At 40.1% G+C, this 19262-nt stretch overlaps 1 long non-coding RNA gene across 1 annotated transcript; it reads left to right on the top strand.

Moving 5' to 3' along the window:
- The first annotated feature begins 1273 nt into the window (after positions 1-1273).
- Positions 1274-7931, top strand: LOC106543895 (uncharacterized). The gene is made up of 3 exons (XR_001313185.2): positions 1274-1540; positions 4837-4991; positions 6886-7931. It is a non-coding gene; the product is annotated as an uncharacterized LOC106543895 (long non-coding RNA).
- The last annotated feature ends 11331 nt before the right edge of the window (positions 7932-19262 follow it).

Here is a 19262-nt window from a genome sequence, read left to right as displayed (position 1 = left end):
GAAGGGTTAGCAGTTCAGCAGTTCGAATCCCTAGCACTGCATAACGGAGTGAGCTCCCATTACTTGTCCCAGCATCTGCCAACCTGGCAGTTCGAAAGCATGTAAAAAATCCAAGTAGAAAAAATAGAAGCCACCTTTGGTGGGAAGGTAACAACGTTCCGTGCACCTTTGGCATTGAGTCATGCCGGCCACATGATCATGGAAATGATGTCTTCGGACAGTGCTGGCTCTTTGGCTTTGAAATGGAGATGAGCACCACCCCCTACAGTCGGGAACGACTAGCACATACAGTATGTGCGACGGGGAACCTTTACCTTTAATATTTTTTTGAGAGCAGGACCCATAAACAGTATCTGATTTTTCTCCTATAAAAGAAGAAAATATAAGACTATACCCTAAATGTTTGATACGTTATAATAAAACTCAATTTGTCCTTCCAATATAAGTATTAAATTATTATATGGCCATATTATCAAACATTTCAGCATGGAAGGGAAGATGCCATAGCCAGTCTGTTGCTTCATCATTTTAACAGTTATTCCAGACAATATAGTTGCAGTGAACTGATTGATAGAAAATATATATCATGACTTTTTTTCCCTGAGTAATTATAAGGCAATCAGACCATGATAAGTTCCATTGTGATTATCTCTTTATAGCTCATTCATTTAAAATTAATAGGTCAAAGTTATGCTGTTCTAAATTAGAAATGCTGGCTGACAAATTCCTAGAAATCACCCTCCCATTTAAGCCACATAGTAATTCTTTGCTCAGATTTGAGCTATTCTCCTACTTAAAATGAATGCCAACAGAACTACAAATGGTTGAGGATTTAAAACACCATCCATATCTGCATTTATTCTACAGGCACTGAATTTTCCTTTCAGCTGTAATCTTGCCCTAGATATCTCATTCCATAAGTCATACAGCCACTGTGAAAACATACCTCTTTTCTTTTCTTTTGTTAATTGAAGATTAAGTCTGTGCAATGTTTTGAATTCAAGAGATAAGGAGGCTGATGAGGGTGTATGGGCACATTCAGTCCCTGGCAATGACTCACTAAATCAAACATTCCCCCCCTCCAGGTTCTTGTTCCAGCTGCATAAGAAATCCATAGGATCCTGGGAAAAGAGGCAGATGGTTTCAGGAGTTGCAGAGAAGTGCTATTGTATGTTCCTGTACGTCGATGTACCTGTGCCTCTTCAAAATTAACACATTGCACAGGTCCTTTGAAGACTGAGAGGTGTTCATCAAGATTGACTCTGAAATAGGGCCAACTGATTTCAACAGGTTTTACCCCTAAGTCAATATGTAGCTGTTCTTCCAATGGACTGTGGTTTACCAATAACTAACATCCCTGTAGAGCAGAGGTGGTATTCAGCCAGTTCTGATAGGTTCTGGAGAACTGGTAGCAGAAATTTTGAGTAGTTCGGAAAACTGGCTGGCTTCACCCACAATTTATTCGCTGTCTCCTGAGTCCCAACTGATCGGCTGGGTCTTCTTTTGTTGCCCTGCATAGGAGAACGGAGCTGGAAAGCAGGTTAGTGGAGAGGGGAGGGAATGGGGATTTTGCAGCATCCTTCCCCTGCTACACCCACCAAGTTACGCCCACAGAACTGGTAGCAATAATTTTTGAATCCCACCACTGCTGTAGAGTGAGGCTTGAGGCAGATGACCCTGTTTTTCTGGCAGGTTATGGAAATGCCTGAGAAATCAACCCTACCCTGGAAGCTCAACATTCTTGCTTTAGAGAAACCAGCAAATGTAATAGTTTTCCTGATGCTCCTTTATTTTCTTTATTTTCATTGGATATTATATAGGACTAGCTCAAGGCATTTTGCTATCTACAACAAAAGACAAGCTGATATACTCTTTTTCTATTCCAAGTAGACCAGTTCCTGATGTTCTGAGCACTACTGTAGAGTCAGTGTTTTTTTTTAAAAAAATGTTGAGACTCTAGAAAGAGTGAAGAGGAAAACAACAAAGATAATTAGGGGACTGGAGGTGAAAACATACTAATAACAGTTAATTAGTGGAACAGCTTGCCTTCAGGTGTGCTCCATCATTGAAGAAGAGATTGGACAACCATTTGTGTGAAATGCTATAGGGTTTCCTGTTTGAGCAGGGGATCAGACTAGCAGACCTGCATGGTCCCTTCCCACTTTGTATTTCTATTATTCAATTGCCTCTTTGTGTCTCAGAATATTTTAGAATGCAAAGAGAAAGTTAAACAATGTATGATTTGTATAGCCATTATTATTCGACCTAAGGGTCAGACTATTTTATTTTTGTTTGAGTTGCTGAATCTATGTATGTCTGTTGTATACATGGAGGCATGTCACAAAGAGACAAATACGCATTCCATTCCATTCAAAATCAAATGAAGGAATTAAAAACAACAATCACAATCTGCATGAGTCTGCCTTTTCTAATGTCTTATTTGGGTTCTGAATCCCTACAGCTATTTTCCTGAACTAAAACAGAGATATTTTATTTATCTGACTAGAATAGAAGATTGGTTCTAGCAGCTGCACAATTGACAGAACTTTGTTTTGCAGCTAACCTGATTACTGGATTGCACCTGCTTTCACAAACAAATATTCCCAGTATCACCATTGGTTTTTGGTCCTCAGATTTATCATTCCGTTTCATTAAGAACAACTATAATGGTTTTTATACGTGTCACTTGTGGTTTAGTTTGGTTTGGTTTGTTGTGATTGTGTTTAATTCATAAGGTGAAAGATAGAAAAAACCATTATATTCCCCTTTCGCCAGCTCCATTTATAAGGAAATAGAGCAATGAAAGAAAATTGCTATCAGGATAGGATAGAGCATTTCATGTTTCCAGCTCTCTACCAACAGGCATCTAGTAGGGTTTTATGCCACACAAAAGAACAGAGAAACAGGCTCTTGATCTTGCCCAGTGAAAATCACAGTGATAACTCTAAGATGGAGGGCTCTGACCAGGCATGGTTCCCTCCTAGTTCACAAATGTGAGTATGCATGCTTCGCTTCCACGCATGTGTTTTCGGTGAAAAAAGGGCCTAAATGGGATGCCATAGAGCCAGGCATGGGTGGGCAGAGTCACCCGCAATTTTCACTACCAGTTCAGGTGATCCGGTCAAAACCAGTAGAATGCCACCTCTGGCTCTAACCTCTTAGCAAACTGATCTCTGCCTACTTTAATCTGTGTTAAATGGTCCCCAACTTTTCTAGGTCCGTGGACCAGCAGCGGTGGCAGGGAGAGGAGGGTAGGGATGGTTTCATGCATCAAATGGAGCTTTGTGTGTTTGCCTCCCACTTGTGTGGCCCAGATCCCACCGGGCTATGGACCGGGGATTTGGGGGCTCTGTTACAAACAAATTTAAGGATTAGCAGTCTCAGTTTATATTGGGAACAAACCACTTCCAATAGTTCAAGAGCTTCTACTGGCTGGTTGAAGCCACCATACAAAAATGTGTAAGGCCAGGATCTCAGTTTTCAAAGTATTTCATTGTTCCCATCCCCATTTGTACCTTAAAGAACCACCAAATAAAAATAAAAGAGGCCAGGTGTTAGACTTGACCTATTTTATTGGACCTTCAAGAGTGTTAGTTGGCCAGGCTTTTCACAATCTGAATCTATGGGATTTTCATGTGTTGTTTTTTTTAGAAGAAAGAAAAGGTAGAGCTAAAAAGTCTATAGAGATTCTCAGTTATCCAGGTCATGGTTGTCTCAAAGGTGCTTTTTAAGGAGGCAACTGGACTTTCTTGTTTCACCTTTAGGACAACCATGACCTTGATGACTGAGAATCTCTACACACTTTTTAGCTATACAATTTGGGGTGAACTCCCTTTGAATGGTGTTGGGAGTAGGAATGGATTTCCAGAGAAAAAAATTACTGACTGCAGGAACCAGGACCACTACTCAGGTGACCCTGAGGACACAGATAAACCTCCAAATGCTTCAATGACCCTCTAAAAGGTTACAAATTACCAGCTGTCTGCAACAAATATAATCCTTCCATTCCCCACTATTCTGTTAGAAGGGAAGAAGGTTCTTGAATGAGAAGCAAAATGTCTTCAAAGAAAAAAAACAAGGAAGTCCAGTTGCCTCCTGAAAAAGCCCCTTTGGGAAAAGGTAGAACTATTTCTGGATCATGGAGAAGAGGAACCAACAAATTCACAAGCATAGATAAGACCAGAATAATGTCCTCTGCCCTCAAAAGATGAAGATTCCACTTTCCTAAGCAGTGTCAGGAAACAAAATCATAATCTAATTTGACAACAACTTCAAATGTATACAAATTAAATGGAAATTCATGATACAGCTAATGATATTCCTTATAACTAAATAAGTAACTAAATGAATTGTAAATCAGGTATCTACATTTGGCAAGGGCAATTAAATAAGAGAATTAATCAGAATTCAAATTTTTAATTGGTAAACAATCTGAAATTTTGACATCAAAATATGGAAAACAGAAATTCATATAGTAGTTGATGATACTACATCCTCGAGATATACTTCAAAATGTATTATAATTAAAGGAGAGTTGATTAAATTATGAATCACATGTATGAATAAATCAATCAGTCTTGTACTCTAAGTAATTTGAGGCAGATAATTGATGGCATCGTTTATCATGGACAGGATCCAAACAACATATGCCAAAATTGTTTTTTGAAAAATGTATTATTTTTTCTTTCCTCTTGGAATGCGAGATCATTATGATATATCATATACAATTCCTAATAGTAATCTAGTTTCTAGTCTCAATAACTTAGAGATTCTCTTTATGAAATATATGTATTTATCTATTCATTTATTTATATCCTGCTTTTATTATTTTCACAGATAACTCAAGGTGGCAAATATATCCAACAACTTCCTCCTATTTTCCCCACAAGAACCACCCTGCAGTTGGGTTTTGGGATCTGGCTGTACATGTCACACCCCAACAATGCAATTTGTTTTGACTAGTTTGGATCAACTTCAACTCAGACATGGAGGTGCTTAGCATGAGTTTCCTGGTTTTTTCCTCATTGATTTAATTCCCTTTATCTGCATCTCATTCCAAATCCTCAACAGCAAGGATAGCAAGAGTTGCTGTGAAAGGAAGGTGAAAATAAGTAAACCCCATTCCCCATTCCAATAGACTTGACTTATCCACTATGTTGGCAGACGTATTTATAATTCTTCTGACTCCAGTGAGATAAATGCTAAATGAGGTGAGGAAGAGCTATGGCCGTGGTGGCTAACCTATGGAATGCATGCTGGAAATGGCACTCAGAGCCATCCTACAAGGGATGTGCGGCCTTGCTGGCTCTTCTTCCACATTCCTGTGCATACATACACACTGGCCAGCTGGCCTTTGTGCGCATGGGAGTGCCAAAATCTGGAAGAGCAATGTTTCAGCACCGATACCCGGACTTTTGGGTTTCCGCTATGCGCATGCACAACTGCCAACTGTTTGTCAGGCCCCTGCCAGAAACCAGTAATTGTGGTGTCAGAGTGTGCATGCACGATGGAAGGCTGCTCTTCCGGGTTTCGAAGGTCTTGCATGAACTAAGGCCAGCAAGGCCATGTGTTCCTCACGGGATGGTTTTGTGTACCATTTCCAGCACACAGGCTGGCATGTGGGTACAAATAAGGTTCGCCATCACTGAGCTATGGAGTTTCCTGTAGAGCTGGACTTAAAGTGGCACTGTAACCTCTAATGAAGTTTCTTCCACTCCTGACTGTTTTGCTTTTTGTGAGGCCATAGAGTTTAGTATTACTTTAATATTACATGATCAGTAGGTTGAGCAATCAGCATGAAAACAACAGCAAGGTGATATACCAAACATTAGTGTTGGAATAGAATTTACGTTTTTATGATAATAACAGATATAATTACTTAATTCACCAAACTAAAGAAAGACGAATGGGGTAAGTCTGTCTCCAATACATTGCGGAAGAAGGATGCATCCATTTCTCAAGAGCATAAGACAAGACTCCATAAGTAAAAGCACCAGACAAGATATTACAGTGTTGGCCATACTCCAGACTCCATCTGTATGCACAGTCGAAAGAATGTATTGTAAACTTATGTATCACATTCGATTAGATAAAGAGCCTTGGGCGTTTTATAGTCATAAAATGGAGAGGTGGATTGTACTCTTCCTTTTGGTTGAGAGCCAGATGTAGATTCTGTCTTGATTATATGCTCTGCCAACAACAAACATGTGAGGCTTAAATGGCTTACCTAAGCAGTTTTGTAGTCCCATTAATATGATAATTAATCTACTTTTTTAAAAAAAAAAGATATATGGACAGCTCCAGCAAATGTTTGAGGAAAAACAGCACACTTGAGAGTAAAGAAAATTCATCCCTAAATTATATGTGTAGTTTCCAGTCCAACAAAGAAAATACATGATTTAGGGTTAATATTTGCTACTAGGTTTGGCAGCAGGATATAAAGGGAAACTTTAGATAATTTGCCTTAATCTGTTGATAAAATGTGGGTCTGAAGTGCAACCTGAACTAAGGAACGCATGCTGCAAAGGAGATTGATTTACATTATCAAACTGTGGGGCATTTTTTTTTAAAAAAAACCTCTAAATTGTTGGATCCCATAGCTAAAATCCCTTGTGTTAGATTCAAAAATACAGATATTAAAAATGCTTTCTGCTGCCTTTTACTATGTTCCCTCAGCTTCCAACTAAGGAATTAAACTGATCTTGCTTTGCTTCTTCCTAGTTTTGGGAAATGGTTTATATTCTCTCACATACATTTGTACATACAGTCATATATGGTGGTGGATACATCATAATTTGTATGGAAGACAGACACACACAGTTTGAAGAAATCAATATATTGGTGTTCTCTTGGCAATTCTGTTTGATGGCATATCTCTTTTTTTAGATTTCCAAGTGGCAACTTGTGGATCTGAAGACCTAATTCCTGCCTACCTTGAGGACAAAGTAGATTTCTATTGTTTTGAAGTTTCCCTTTTGCAGTTCCATGTGAGTTTCAGAGTCCTCTGATAACTAAGTGTGAGTTTAGGTTGCTGTACAGATGAAGAGTCCCTGAACTGTTGTTGTCTTAATGGTGAAGAAACTATACTTCCAAGAACTCACAGCTAGCAATTTTTCCAATATCTTTGAATGGCACTCAGTTGTAGAAGATTGATAAGCAGGCCTTTTTTTGAAGCACTCCTGTCTAAAAAGAGAGAGATCAGCTGCCTTCTACCTTCAGGCAAGTGGTTTTCTTATTCCTTTGTCCTTCTGATTGGTCCTTATTACAGATGTGAGGGCATCCTTTTCAGATTCCAGCCATGGCACCTTATATACAGTAGTTGTCTATTTACACTGTATAAATGTGTGTATGGAGATTCCAGTCATGAAAACAACCACTTCATAAACACATGGCACAACGTAGGAGAACAAACCCATCAGGACAAGAGTCAGCAGTCCATCTGCATTTAAAAGCCAAACTCCACTCTTTTGAAGACAGCAAAGTCCACATTTTGGACAGCGGGGACCAGTGGTTTGAAAGAGGCCCTCTGTGTCAAAATTGAACATCCCTCTCTCAACCGAGAGGGCGGGATACAACATCATCTATCTCCAACCTACATCACAGTCCTTTCAGCAGTTCCAAGAAGGCTCCACATTTCCACTACTCAGGTGGCCCTGAGGACACAGATGGCTTCAATGACTCTCTAAAAGAATGCAAATGACTAGCTGTCTGCAAGGAATATAAATCCTTCCATTCCCCAGCCTCCCATCAGAGCTGAAGAAGCTTCTTGGATGAGAAGCAAAACGTCTTCAAAGAAAAAAAAAGAAAGTCCAGTTGCTTCTTGAAAAAGCACCTTTGGGACTCTTTAAAAGCAACCTTTTGTTTTACAGGAGTATATTGGCTACAATAAACTTCAGGGCTCCAGTAAAATATCTGTAGCTCAAATCTCCCCATTGATTGTTGTTGTATTTGGAACAGTCGCAATGTGTTGAAAGATAGTTTTGTGAATATACTTCATCACTTGCCATGGCAGCTGCTGGTGTGGTAGCACTCTGCAGCAAATTAGATGGCAGTTAAAGTGAGATTTTCCACCATCAAGAACAAAGCAGGACCGGTTAGCATGAGGACAGCTTGTTCTTGCTGCTAATGTGCTTAAAACTTGCTGTGCATAATTTGAAACAGCTCCTGTGCAAGGATGCTGCTTTTGGTTTCTGCGGTCGAGGGCTAAATCGAAACCAAATGGAAGGGGCTGAAGAAGATGATGACAAATTAGATACTGACATCTTCTGCTTTGCTACAGAGAGATCCTTCTTCTTTCATTCCTAGTATTAGTATTGATTTAAAAGTTAATTTCCCACAATATTAAAGTACTTAATGGAAGACAGATGACTGAAAGCTTGAATTTCCAGCCAGCTATTTGCTGAAGAAAAAATTCACTAAAAAAAAAACCCCCTATCTTGCTCATCCAATGCAAATTATTTAAAGGTGTGGAAAGCTGAAACAGAAAAAAAAAGTTGTTTAGTGCTCCCTTAATGGTTGGCTCTGCTATATCATAAGAAAAGCATCCCTTTCCTGCTCTTGGACAAAATAATATCTAGTCCTTTGATAGAAAAAGGAACGAGCTCCCCGTGGAGATTCGTACCCTCTCCACCGTCCAGGCCTTCCGCACTGCCTTGAAGAACTGGCTCGCCCGTCAGGCCTGGGGATAAGAATCGCTACCCCGCCCGAATGATGAATGGATGTTGCTTACTATTTTATTATATGTTGTTGTCTTAATGTTGTATTCCCCTCTCCCTGGTTTTCTGTGAGCCGCCCTGAGTCCCCTCAGGGAAAAGGGCGGCCTACAAATGCTAATAAAACCTACAAAACCTACAAAAACAAGGTGGATAGAGTAATCAATATGGATACTTTTGGTGAGTGTGTGACTGTGTTGCTTAAGACACAGTGTGTTGCTTCAGATAAGATACAATCTAGAGGAAGTGTGTATTGTGGATAGGGAAGGGGAAAAAATTAGAAATATTTTTAATCCAGCTTTTATTATTTTTATAAATAACTCAAGGCAGCAGACAAACCTAGTGCTCTTTCCTCCTATTTTCCCCACATAACCATTCTGTCAGGTGAGTTTGGGCCAGGGATGGGTTTCAACCAGTTCACGGCGGTCCCCACGAACCGGTTGGTCGGCGAACCCGGAAGTAAGTAACTTCCGAGAACGGCGAAGGGCCCAGCCGCCCGCCTGCGCTCCTTACCCGGTTTTGATGAGTTCTGCGCTTCCACGCATGCGCAGGACGCATACAGCGCCTGCGCGATCCTCCAGGAGCAGCTGGAGCATCGCACAGATGCTAGTACGCATGCGTGCACCGCGCGCGTGCACAAGGACACCGCCGGCCCTGTTCCAACCGAACCGGTTGGAACGGGGCGAGAAACCCACCCCTGGTTTGGGCTGAGAGAGAGTGACTGCCAAAGGCAGAATTAACACAATTTCCTGGTTTCTAAGTGGTGCTTTAACCAATTTGCATCTTCCATACTTATGAGATAAATTAAATGGATTTCTTTTAAAAGTTAGATTACTGGTAGGCCTCAGTCCATTATGCCTACCATACTTTTATCCACCCATCTCAACAAGAGATCTTCCTATGATTATTGAGCTGCTCATCACATGTTGACCATAATTATTTCTTAGAATCCCTATTAGATTTCCCATTAAAGTTTTCTTGTACTTGCATTAGCCTTGTTCGTTCCCAGGTTTATGAACATTCCTCCTAGGCTTCTTCATTGTAATCATCTTTTAGCTCAATTTTGTTGGCAGACATGAATCTTAGCACTTTCTTCTTCGGTAACTTGCTTCTTCCTATGCATTGTTTTGTCTGTGTGTTTTTTTGTTCTCTTTTGGATCTCTTCCCACAAATTAATAATATACAGTTTAGTTTGCTGCCTTGTTGGAGATGGCAGGAGATGGCTCCGCTGGTGGTAGTGGTGTTTTCTGTTATAGATCATTCCACCATTCTGAAGCTTCTCTAGCCGCCTGCAGTTCTCAATCTAAAAAAAATCCCTTGAGAGAAGTTCCCCCTCCATCACATAATCAAAGCAGGAGATGCCTTCCGTTCCACACATGAAACTTCACTGAAACCCTCTTCTTTGAAAGGCATTTCAAAAGCAAATTCCCTTCCATCAGATTGACTGAGAGCTGGGGGGGTGGGGGGGGGGGAAATGCAGCACTAAAGTTCCCAAGGTCTTGAATCAAAAGGATTCTTTCGAAGTCTTGGTCCAGATCCTAAAAACTGTTCTAGTGCTATGAAGAGAGCATTGATTTTTAGAGTTCTCAAAAAAAAAAGCAATTTCCATGTCACAAAAGATGCCATTATACATCAATAATAAAGTCAAGCAATCTATCAAAAATGTCTGTTCTTCGAAGAGCTGTAAGCTATTCTCATTGGAGGCAGACAAGATTTTGGGTGCGCCCAAATCAACTTTTTTATATCCTGATATTTATGATCGGTGCAGCTAGAAGTTCTTACAAAATTGTAACAATTAAGAAAAAAAAGCTTAAAACCAAGGCACTGTGGAAAAGGCTGCTTTACAAATGGAAAAGAAAGCATAATTTATCTCTCTCTTCAGTAGTTGTACACCAGTTGTTAGAGCTGTATTCCAACTAAGGGTGAAATGTAATGCACGCCAGCCAGTAGAAGTTTCTACAAAGAGGCTTTTCATCTGGGATTCATTGGGAAAAAATTGTTGACGTTCATCTCTTTGCTTTGCAAGTAAAGATGTAAGAAAATAAGATTAATTGGAGTGATCAATCCGGCAGTGAAAAATCCAAAATTGTGCCATTAACAGTTCTAACCATGGATTTTCACGGCCCTGTCTGACCTTTCCCCTGTTTAATCCATGCTGCTTTTGATTTGTAGCTGCAAATAACACAAATCAAAAGAGTGTGGTGAACTGGTTTCACTAAGTGAGTGAGTATTTACGGCACCTTTCAAGCAGAGAACGTAGGCACTTTGGTTGTTCCCACTTGCTGAGATAAATACCTGTATCCTAGGACAGAAACCAAATATTACGGAAAACCTGGAAAGAGGGAAGAAACGGTTGAACTTTCAAGTGGGATCTAAAGGGCACCTCAGCAACCTCTTACATCACCAGACAGACCTTTCAATCATCCCCCCTCTCTACTTGGATCGGACCTTCAATCCATGGTTTTACTTATTGGAGGCACAATATAGACTAAGTGGCACTGAATGGTTCAACTGCAAATAACTGGTTTGAAATCAAGAGCCAAAGAGACAATGAGGTTCATTCCACCACATATTGTTTGTTACTCAGTAAATTCAGCTTGTGAGCTCCAGAGTTTGCCTTTGTACTTGCACTTGTGTGCCTGCCAGATGCAAAATCAGATGTTTCCAATTTGTACCCTCGTCTCTAACAGATGATAATCCTAAGAACTAAACTCACACAAGTGAAATTAAAGGTTTTTTTTTAGTATTTCTTTCATTTGGGTGCATGTGCCTGTATTTTTAAATTTAAAAAAGAACCCTATCATCAAACCATTTCCTGAGGTACAGGACTGACAGAGTTTGGTTTGGTTTGGTTTTTTTGTGGGAATGAAAGCATTCTGAAAAGCACAATGTCTGCTTGTCTTTTCCCTAAGTCAAAGAATTATTGCCTTTCTCTGCTACAAAGCAGAGCCATATAATTAATGAGGATGCTTCTTTAAATGCAATGCTTCAAGTGCAACTGATGTGGTTTTCATTAAAGGGATATATGCAATAGTACAAAAGATGAAGGACTTGCAGGAGAATTGGGAACAACGATGTCATCCAGCTAATGAATCTCTGGATTTTCTTTAAAAGAATAATTCATTTGTGATTTACTACAGTTTAATAACTTACTGCCATAATTAAATCACTTTGATATCCCACTTATTACCTTAATTCCCATTTAACCTGAGCACTGCAGTTTCGTTTACTCTTTCGACAATTAGCACGTTATACCACAGTTCTCTTCAAGGGTTGGAATGAGCAATGGCCCTGAGCTAGCAGTGACTGCAAGTAAATCAACCACATTGGCCTCAGATCAGATCAAAGAGAACTGCTCACAGAGCATATTTACCCAGAACTGGAAAATGACTTAGATCTTTAGTCCTAAATGAAACAGTCCTTACCATTCTGTTTCAAGGAATTCCATTTTGCTGGCATTCTTTCCTGATAAAATCATTCTTTGAAGCAAAACAGTGCTAAATGCCACTATGGCAAGTGATCCAATGAAGTGGTCTACAAAGGATTAAGAAAGTAAAGGCATCTGTGTCTATTTGTTTACTTACTTACATCCCATAAGTATATTGCAACGTGCTCTACATGGGGCAGCCCTTGAAGAGCATTCGGAGACTTCAGCTTGTCCAGAATGCAGCCGCGCGAGCGATCGTGGGTGCACCTCGGTACACCCACGTCACACCTCAGTTCAGTTGAGTTCAGTTCAGTTGCGTTTATTTATAGGCCGCCCTTTTCCCTGAGGGGACTCAGGGCGGCTAACAACTTATGGGAGGGGAAGATGTACAATAACATAAAAATACAGTATGTAGTTAAGATCAAACAACATTCATTCAACATTCGGGCGGGGGCAAACTATAGTCTTTACCCCCAGGCCTGGCGGGATAGCCAGATCTTGAGGGCTGTGCGGAAGGTCTGAAGGGTGGTGAGGGTACGAATCTCCACGGGGAGATCGTTCCAGAGGGTCGGAGCTGCTACACCTATCCTCCGCGAGCTGCACTGGCTGCCTATTGGTCTTTGGATACGCTTCAAGGTGCTAGTCATCACTTATAAAGCCCTTCATGGTATTGGACCTGGGTACTTGAGAGACCGCCTGCTGCCAATTACCTCCAACAGACCGATTAGATCCCACAGATTAGGCCTCCTCTGAATCCCACCCACTGGCCAATGCCGGTTGGCTACCACCCGGAGGAGGGCCTTCTCTGTGGCTGCTCCGGCCCTCTGGAACGAGCTCCCCATGGAGATTCAGACCCTCACCACCCTCTAGGCTTTCCGCAAAGCCCTTAAAACCTGGCTGTTCCGACAGGCCTGGGGCTGATGAGTTCTTGTCCCCGCTCAAATGGTGTGGCTGTTGATTGTTTTTAAATTGTGGTATTGTTTTGTCTGTGTCTCTTTTTTTCCTGTGTGTATCCCCCCCCCCCCCGACTTGATTTGTGAGCCGCCCTGAGTCCCTTTGGGAATAGGGCGGCATAGAAATACAATAAAATCGAAAATTGAAATCGAAAAAATGTTATTTTTACAAGTTAATCAATGTGACAGAGATATCAATCAATCAGAATAGAGCTGGAAGGGACCTTGTAGGTCTTCTAATTCAACCCCATGCTCTAGCAGGAGTCCCCATACCAGTGATGGCTAACCTTTTTCTAAAGGTGTGCCAAAATTGTGTATGTGCATGCTATCATGCATGTATGTGTGCTCACCCACCTGTGCATGCGCACGTGCCCCCCTGCGCGAGGGGGAGTTTTTGCCCTCCCCAGCCTCTGGAGGCTTTCCTGAAGCCTGGGAAGAGCGAAAATGGCCTCCTTTGGCTCTCTAGAAGCCCAAAAACCATCTGGCTGGTCTGCACATGTGCACCGGAACTGAGAACTGCCATGCCAGCAAATATGGCTCTACGTGCCACCTGTGGCATGTGTGCCATAGGTTCGCCATCATGGCCCTATACCATTTCAGACAGGTAGCTTTCCAGTCTCTTCTTAAAAACCTTCACTGATGAAGCACCCATAACTTTGGAAGGCAAGCTGTTCCACTGGCTAATTGTTCTCACCATTGGAAGCTTCTCCTTAATTTCAGGTTGCTTTTTTCCTTGATTAGTTTCCATCCATTGTTTCTTGTCTTGCCTTCAGGATCTTTGGGAAATAAATTTACCCCCTCCTCTTTGTGGTAATGTCTCAAACACTGGAATATTTCTATCATGTGTGTCCCACCCCCCTGTCCTTCTTTTCTTTAGATTAGCCATACCCAATTCATGTGTTTTAGTCTCCAGGCCTTTAATCATATTAGTTGCTCTTCTCTATGCTTTTTCCAAAATCTCAACATCTTTTTTGTAATGTGGTAACCAGAACTGGATGCAGGATTCCAGGTGTGATCTAATGAAGAATTGTTTTAGCTGTTTTGGCTGCTGCCGCACACTGTTGGCTCATGTTTAGGTGATCATCCACTAGACCACCAAGCTGCCTCCTTCCATTACTGTTTTTGAGCCAGGTTTCGACTAATCTGTACTTGTACCTTTGGTTTTTCATGCCTAAGTATAAATACTTGCTTTTTTCTACATTAAATTTCATGTTGTTGGATAGCTTTGTTCAAATCTGTCAAGATCTTTTTGAATCCTGAGCTTATCCTCTGTTGGCTATTCCTGCCAACTTAGTGTGATCTACAAATTTGATGAGTTCCACTTCTACTCCATCACCTAAGTTAATATCCAGCACATCATCTTCCTCTCCTATTTTCCCCAGAACAACCACCATGTGAGGTAGATTGGGCTTGAAAGAGAGTGACTGGCCCAAATCACCCAGCTCATGGCTAAGGTAGAATTAGCACTCACAGTCTCCTGCTTTTTAAACTGGTGCCTTAATCATAAAACCTTTGTTTTATTTTCAGTAAATCTCTCCTGCCCAAATAATGCAATCTGAAAAAACCCGAGCGTAACCTACTAAAGTAAAATTTATCAAAGTTGATGTTCCAGCTGATGTACAATACAATAATACAAAACCAGAGTTGGAAGGGACCTTGGAGGTCTTCTAGTCCAACCCCCTGCCTAGGCAGGAAACCCTATACCATTTTAGATAAATGGCTATCCAACATCTTCTTAAAGACTTCCAGTGTTGGGGCATTCACAACTTCTGGAGGCAAGCTGTTCCACTGATTAATTGTTCTAACTGTCAGGAAATTTCTCCTCAGTTCTAAGTTGCTTCTCTCCTTGATTAGTTTCCATCCATTGCTTCTTGTTCTACCCTCATGTACCTTGGAGAATAGTTTGACTCCCTCTTCTTTGTGGCAACCCCTGAGATATTGGAATGTGATGGATTAATTCATGATTCTTTTTCCCAAGAATGCCACTGTCTGAAAACACTGGACATTAATAAAAAGATTTTTTTTAAATGAGAATTACATTTCTCCCTCTTGCCCTTAATATGTAAAATATTTTCATATTTTGCATAACTTATGATGGTTACCAAAGATAAGAATAATAAAACCATTTTACTAATGAAATTCACATGGACAAAGAGATTACATCAAGAATTAATTTTCTTTTAACATAGCCCTCAATGGTTCTGTCACTACTGAATATTTAAAATCATAATGTAATGTGACACACAAAAGAAATACAAGGATAATCCAGGGAAGGCCAATCTTCAGAGACCAGTCAGTGCATTCAAAATATTGAGAGGAAGTCATGGGTCACAAAATGGCTGCCATAAATGGTTATAAGCAGTGCAAAATGAGTCCATTTCCCCAAAGGTAACTGCATCGTACAAAAAAGGTCAAGATTGCAGCGACAAGGATGCAGTGAAGGTTCTGCTTACCTCACTTGCCCCAAGGAAAACAGGTAGGGCTGGTTTTCAGAAACTCTCATTATCCTCCCCCCCCCAAGTTGTCTACATCTCAGTTTATCTTTGTGTCTTTTCCTGAGTAGGTGGGCAAGCTTCCAAGTAAAGCCTCTTCCTGTAGCCATCTCCTAGTTTAATTTTCTAATAATTTCAATGACTCCTATGTATGACCAGAGATAGATTTGAAACTAAAGATGACTTAGAGACTGTACTTCTTGGGTTACCACCATACTATTCATTTGGGTTTTAGTTAAATCTTTAAAAATTAAAAATCAGGTTAAAAAAAGAAGCCCAACTAGCTATCCCCAACAATTGCTATGATCTATGAATACTTATTTATTTGTTAGATTTTTATCATTTCTTTATTACCTGGTAAGTAACCACCAGTGCCATGACTTCAAGTAGTTTATGGGGTAGAAAACCCAATGCATTTCATAATTCAAGATTCTGGTGCACCATACTAAAGGAACACAGATAATGAGCCACATGGCACTGTCTAAGTTAAATCTAGATTTTCAAGTGACAGTAGCACCAGTGTTAGGTTGTTGAAGCAGCTCACTCCTGCTGGCAGCAGGGCCATTATATTTTAAACCAAGTGCTTTTTGTAAGTAGTCTTCAAAGTCAGTCAGGCCCATGTAGAGTGCATCATGGTAGTTTAATTACATGGTGATAAGGGCATGAATTGCTGTCATAATAGTTCTTGCTCCAGAAAGATTTTAGTTGGTGCACCAGCTGAAGCTGAACAAAGATTTCTGCAGCCATGGATTCCATGTACAGAGCAGAGCAGAGCAGAGCAGAGCAGAGCAGAACAGAACAGAACAGAACAGAACAGAACAGAACAGAATGCCAAGTGTGATTAGACTCACACAAAAATTGCCTCTAGTGCATAATCTCTCAATGTAGATACAAAACAACAAAGTAACAATAACAACAACATACTAATATTAATCATAATAAAGATACCAATAAGAGAAGGTAGTGGAACAGATGAGAACGATCATAGTAAAGCTGCCAAGTTGTATGCCTGTTCCTTCAGAAGGAGTGCAGCCCTACTCAAGACTAACTTAGGAGCTATGATTGTTCAATCAGAAACAGCATCATTAACTTACTGGGATACAAGTTAAGCTTATATTATCCCATCCAGTTCCTCATACCTTTGGACATTGGATTGTACCTACATATTGCTTCTTGGCTGACTAGGATAATAATGCATGGCTGAGGATCAATATACTGATGATATTTTAACTGAAACTGACAGAAGATCTCCCCCAGCATTAACTAACATGGGTAGCAATCCAAGTAATAGCACATAAACTTATATACCACTTCACAATGTTTTACAGTTCCTTCTAAGCAGTCTACATATTTTCCTCCAAAATCTGGGTCCTGACCTCGCAAAGATGGAAGGCTGAGTCAACCTTGAGCCAATGATTAAATGCTTTTAAAATGAACTAACAGGCATGCCACTATGCAGCAACAAAATTATAACCCATCAGCTCACAAGAAATTGGACCACGTTTCAGTAACAACAGCCAGCCACTCAAACTATCAAACAAGCTGAAACCAGACCATGATTCAGAAGCACCCAGATAACAACTCAAATCCTAGTCTGCATCACACAGACAGTACTTAACTACAGCCCAGCAACAACATCTAGACAATCAAACAATCTAGAACATGACTCAGAAATATACAAACAAACAACATTCAGACTAATTTGCATCTCATAAAAAGGTATTTAAAGACCTGTGTTCTGAGAGATGAGCACAATTCAAAATGCACTGATGATGTCTCCTTAAATGGTGATGAAACATTTGCAACCTAATTGCTAAGCTCTGAGCTCAAATCCACAGCCTAAGTATCATGATTTGCATCCCTATGTTTTACTATATGTAGTCCCAGTTGGTTTGCTAGACATCCTAAATGTAGATTAAACCAAATTTAGGGATCAAATTCCCAATCAATCTTACCATCTTTGGCTACAACCTATATACCCTATACTGATAGGATAAGTGGGAATGAGTATCATTGGGAACCAACAACTTAAATCATAAAGCAAAGGCCTTGGAACCTGTCCTTGGAAGCACTGGACTCCTGACATGGAGGCAGGGAGGAAAATCCTTTGCAGTGAAACTAAAGCCACTTCAGATGATAGCATGGATATGATGGAGATGCCTACATGGCCAGTTTTTGTCCTAAGTAGGACTGTGTCAGATAACTCAACAATATACCTTCCCATTCCAATTATCTTGAGGCTTTTCATAATTCATCTACAGTCCCCAGTATAATGTAAGTTCTTCTGAATGCCTCAGTAATCCAGAAACAAATACTATACTGCCATGAAAATTCTTTCTGGAATATCCAAGCACAGGATATCAGGAATTCAACTGAAGTTTCATTACAGATCTTTACTCCCTCTCACACACACATAAAAAGGTAAGAAACTTGAAGTGACAAGAAGCAATAATGCATTCAGACCTTTTTCCTCCTCATTCCAATTGCTCCACTCTCTGCCTTTAGGGCATTCTTTATTGAATTTGGCCCAATGTTATAGAGGTGTTAGGAATACAGTATAATTTGGTTTGTAAAAACCATGGTGGCCAAGAGTTCTTTGAACACCCTGCTGTGTATTCGAGTGCAGGGCAAGCACAACCACCAAACCACACTATAGTTACAGCAACTGCTGTGATAATCTTTTGAGAGGTAGAATGAATGTGGTGCTATTTTGTGATCTACTCTAAGGTCTCTTTCAATGTTAATAGGCTGAGTTTGCTTAGTTTGGCCAGTATGGTTCCTAAGACTCATGCTGGCAAAGTCAATTTTAGTCAGTGAGATATTCAATCCCAAAGCTTCCTCTCGCTCCCTTGGTCTTGGATACACTGCCATCATTCAGTATTCATTCAAAGGTTTTTTTTTTTCAAATTTGGGGGGAAGGAAGGTTCACTTTTAAATAATTTATAGTGCTATTGCACAATTAATGTTTTATGCCCCAGCACCGCAGTAATAATGTGATGAAAGCACTTTCAAGAAGCCTTTAGTCCCAGACTGAGAAAGAATTCAAAGAGTGAAAAGTTAAATTGTATCAAATATGCTTAACACTAGACTTCATTAAGATCCAGTCAAATATTCAATGTCTTTTTAAATGCAGATAATTGTGCCAAAATATTTATGAAGCATTAAGAACAGTATTACAGTATCACACTTCTTAAATAGCTGTTATGTTTTCTAAGTACATGATTAATAAAAATATTCTTATGCGAATGGATATTTTTAAAATATACTTCATACCTCTGTCTCCTCTTTTAAGCAGGACTTTAAAAAATCTGTGACACTGATGTCAATCAATTTAGAAAAATGACAGGTAAGCTGACTTTTGTAAGAAAAGTAATACAAATGCAATACGGTAATCAATGCACTATCAACATCAATGCGTAGATGAAGGATATGATTCATACTCATTATTTTTCTATCTTTCAATTCAGGGCTTCTAGTTCAACCTGATTCCAGTCCACTATTCCAGATGTGTATCTAATGACTGGAATTGCCCAAGTGTTGATTGCCTAGATGGTATTTCCTTCTCTGGGTTCCTCATTTCAAAATGAAAATGGTTCAGGGGAGATGCTAACATCTACTACCAACTCCTTCCTGGTTTATGTCTATTGCCAGCTACTTCTGGCAATATTTTTTTTTGCCT

Source organism: Thamnophis sirtalis, unplaced genomic scaffold, assembly GCF_051295495.1.
Source record: "Thamnophis sirtalis isolate CommonGarterSnake01/CBP01778 unplaced genomic scaffold, rThaSir2_p1.2 scaffold_5, whole genome shotgun sequence".
Taxonomy (NCBI): Eukaryota; Metazoa; Chordata; class Lepidosauria; order Squamata; family Natricidae; genus Thamnophis; species Thamnophis sirtalis.
Note: the sequence above shows the minus strand (reverse complement) of the source record. Positions and strands in the feature narration are given on the sequence as shown.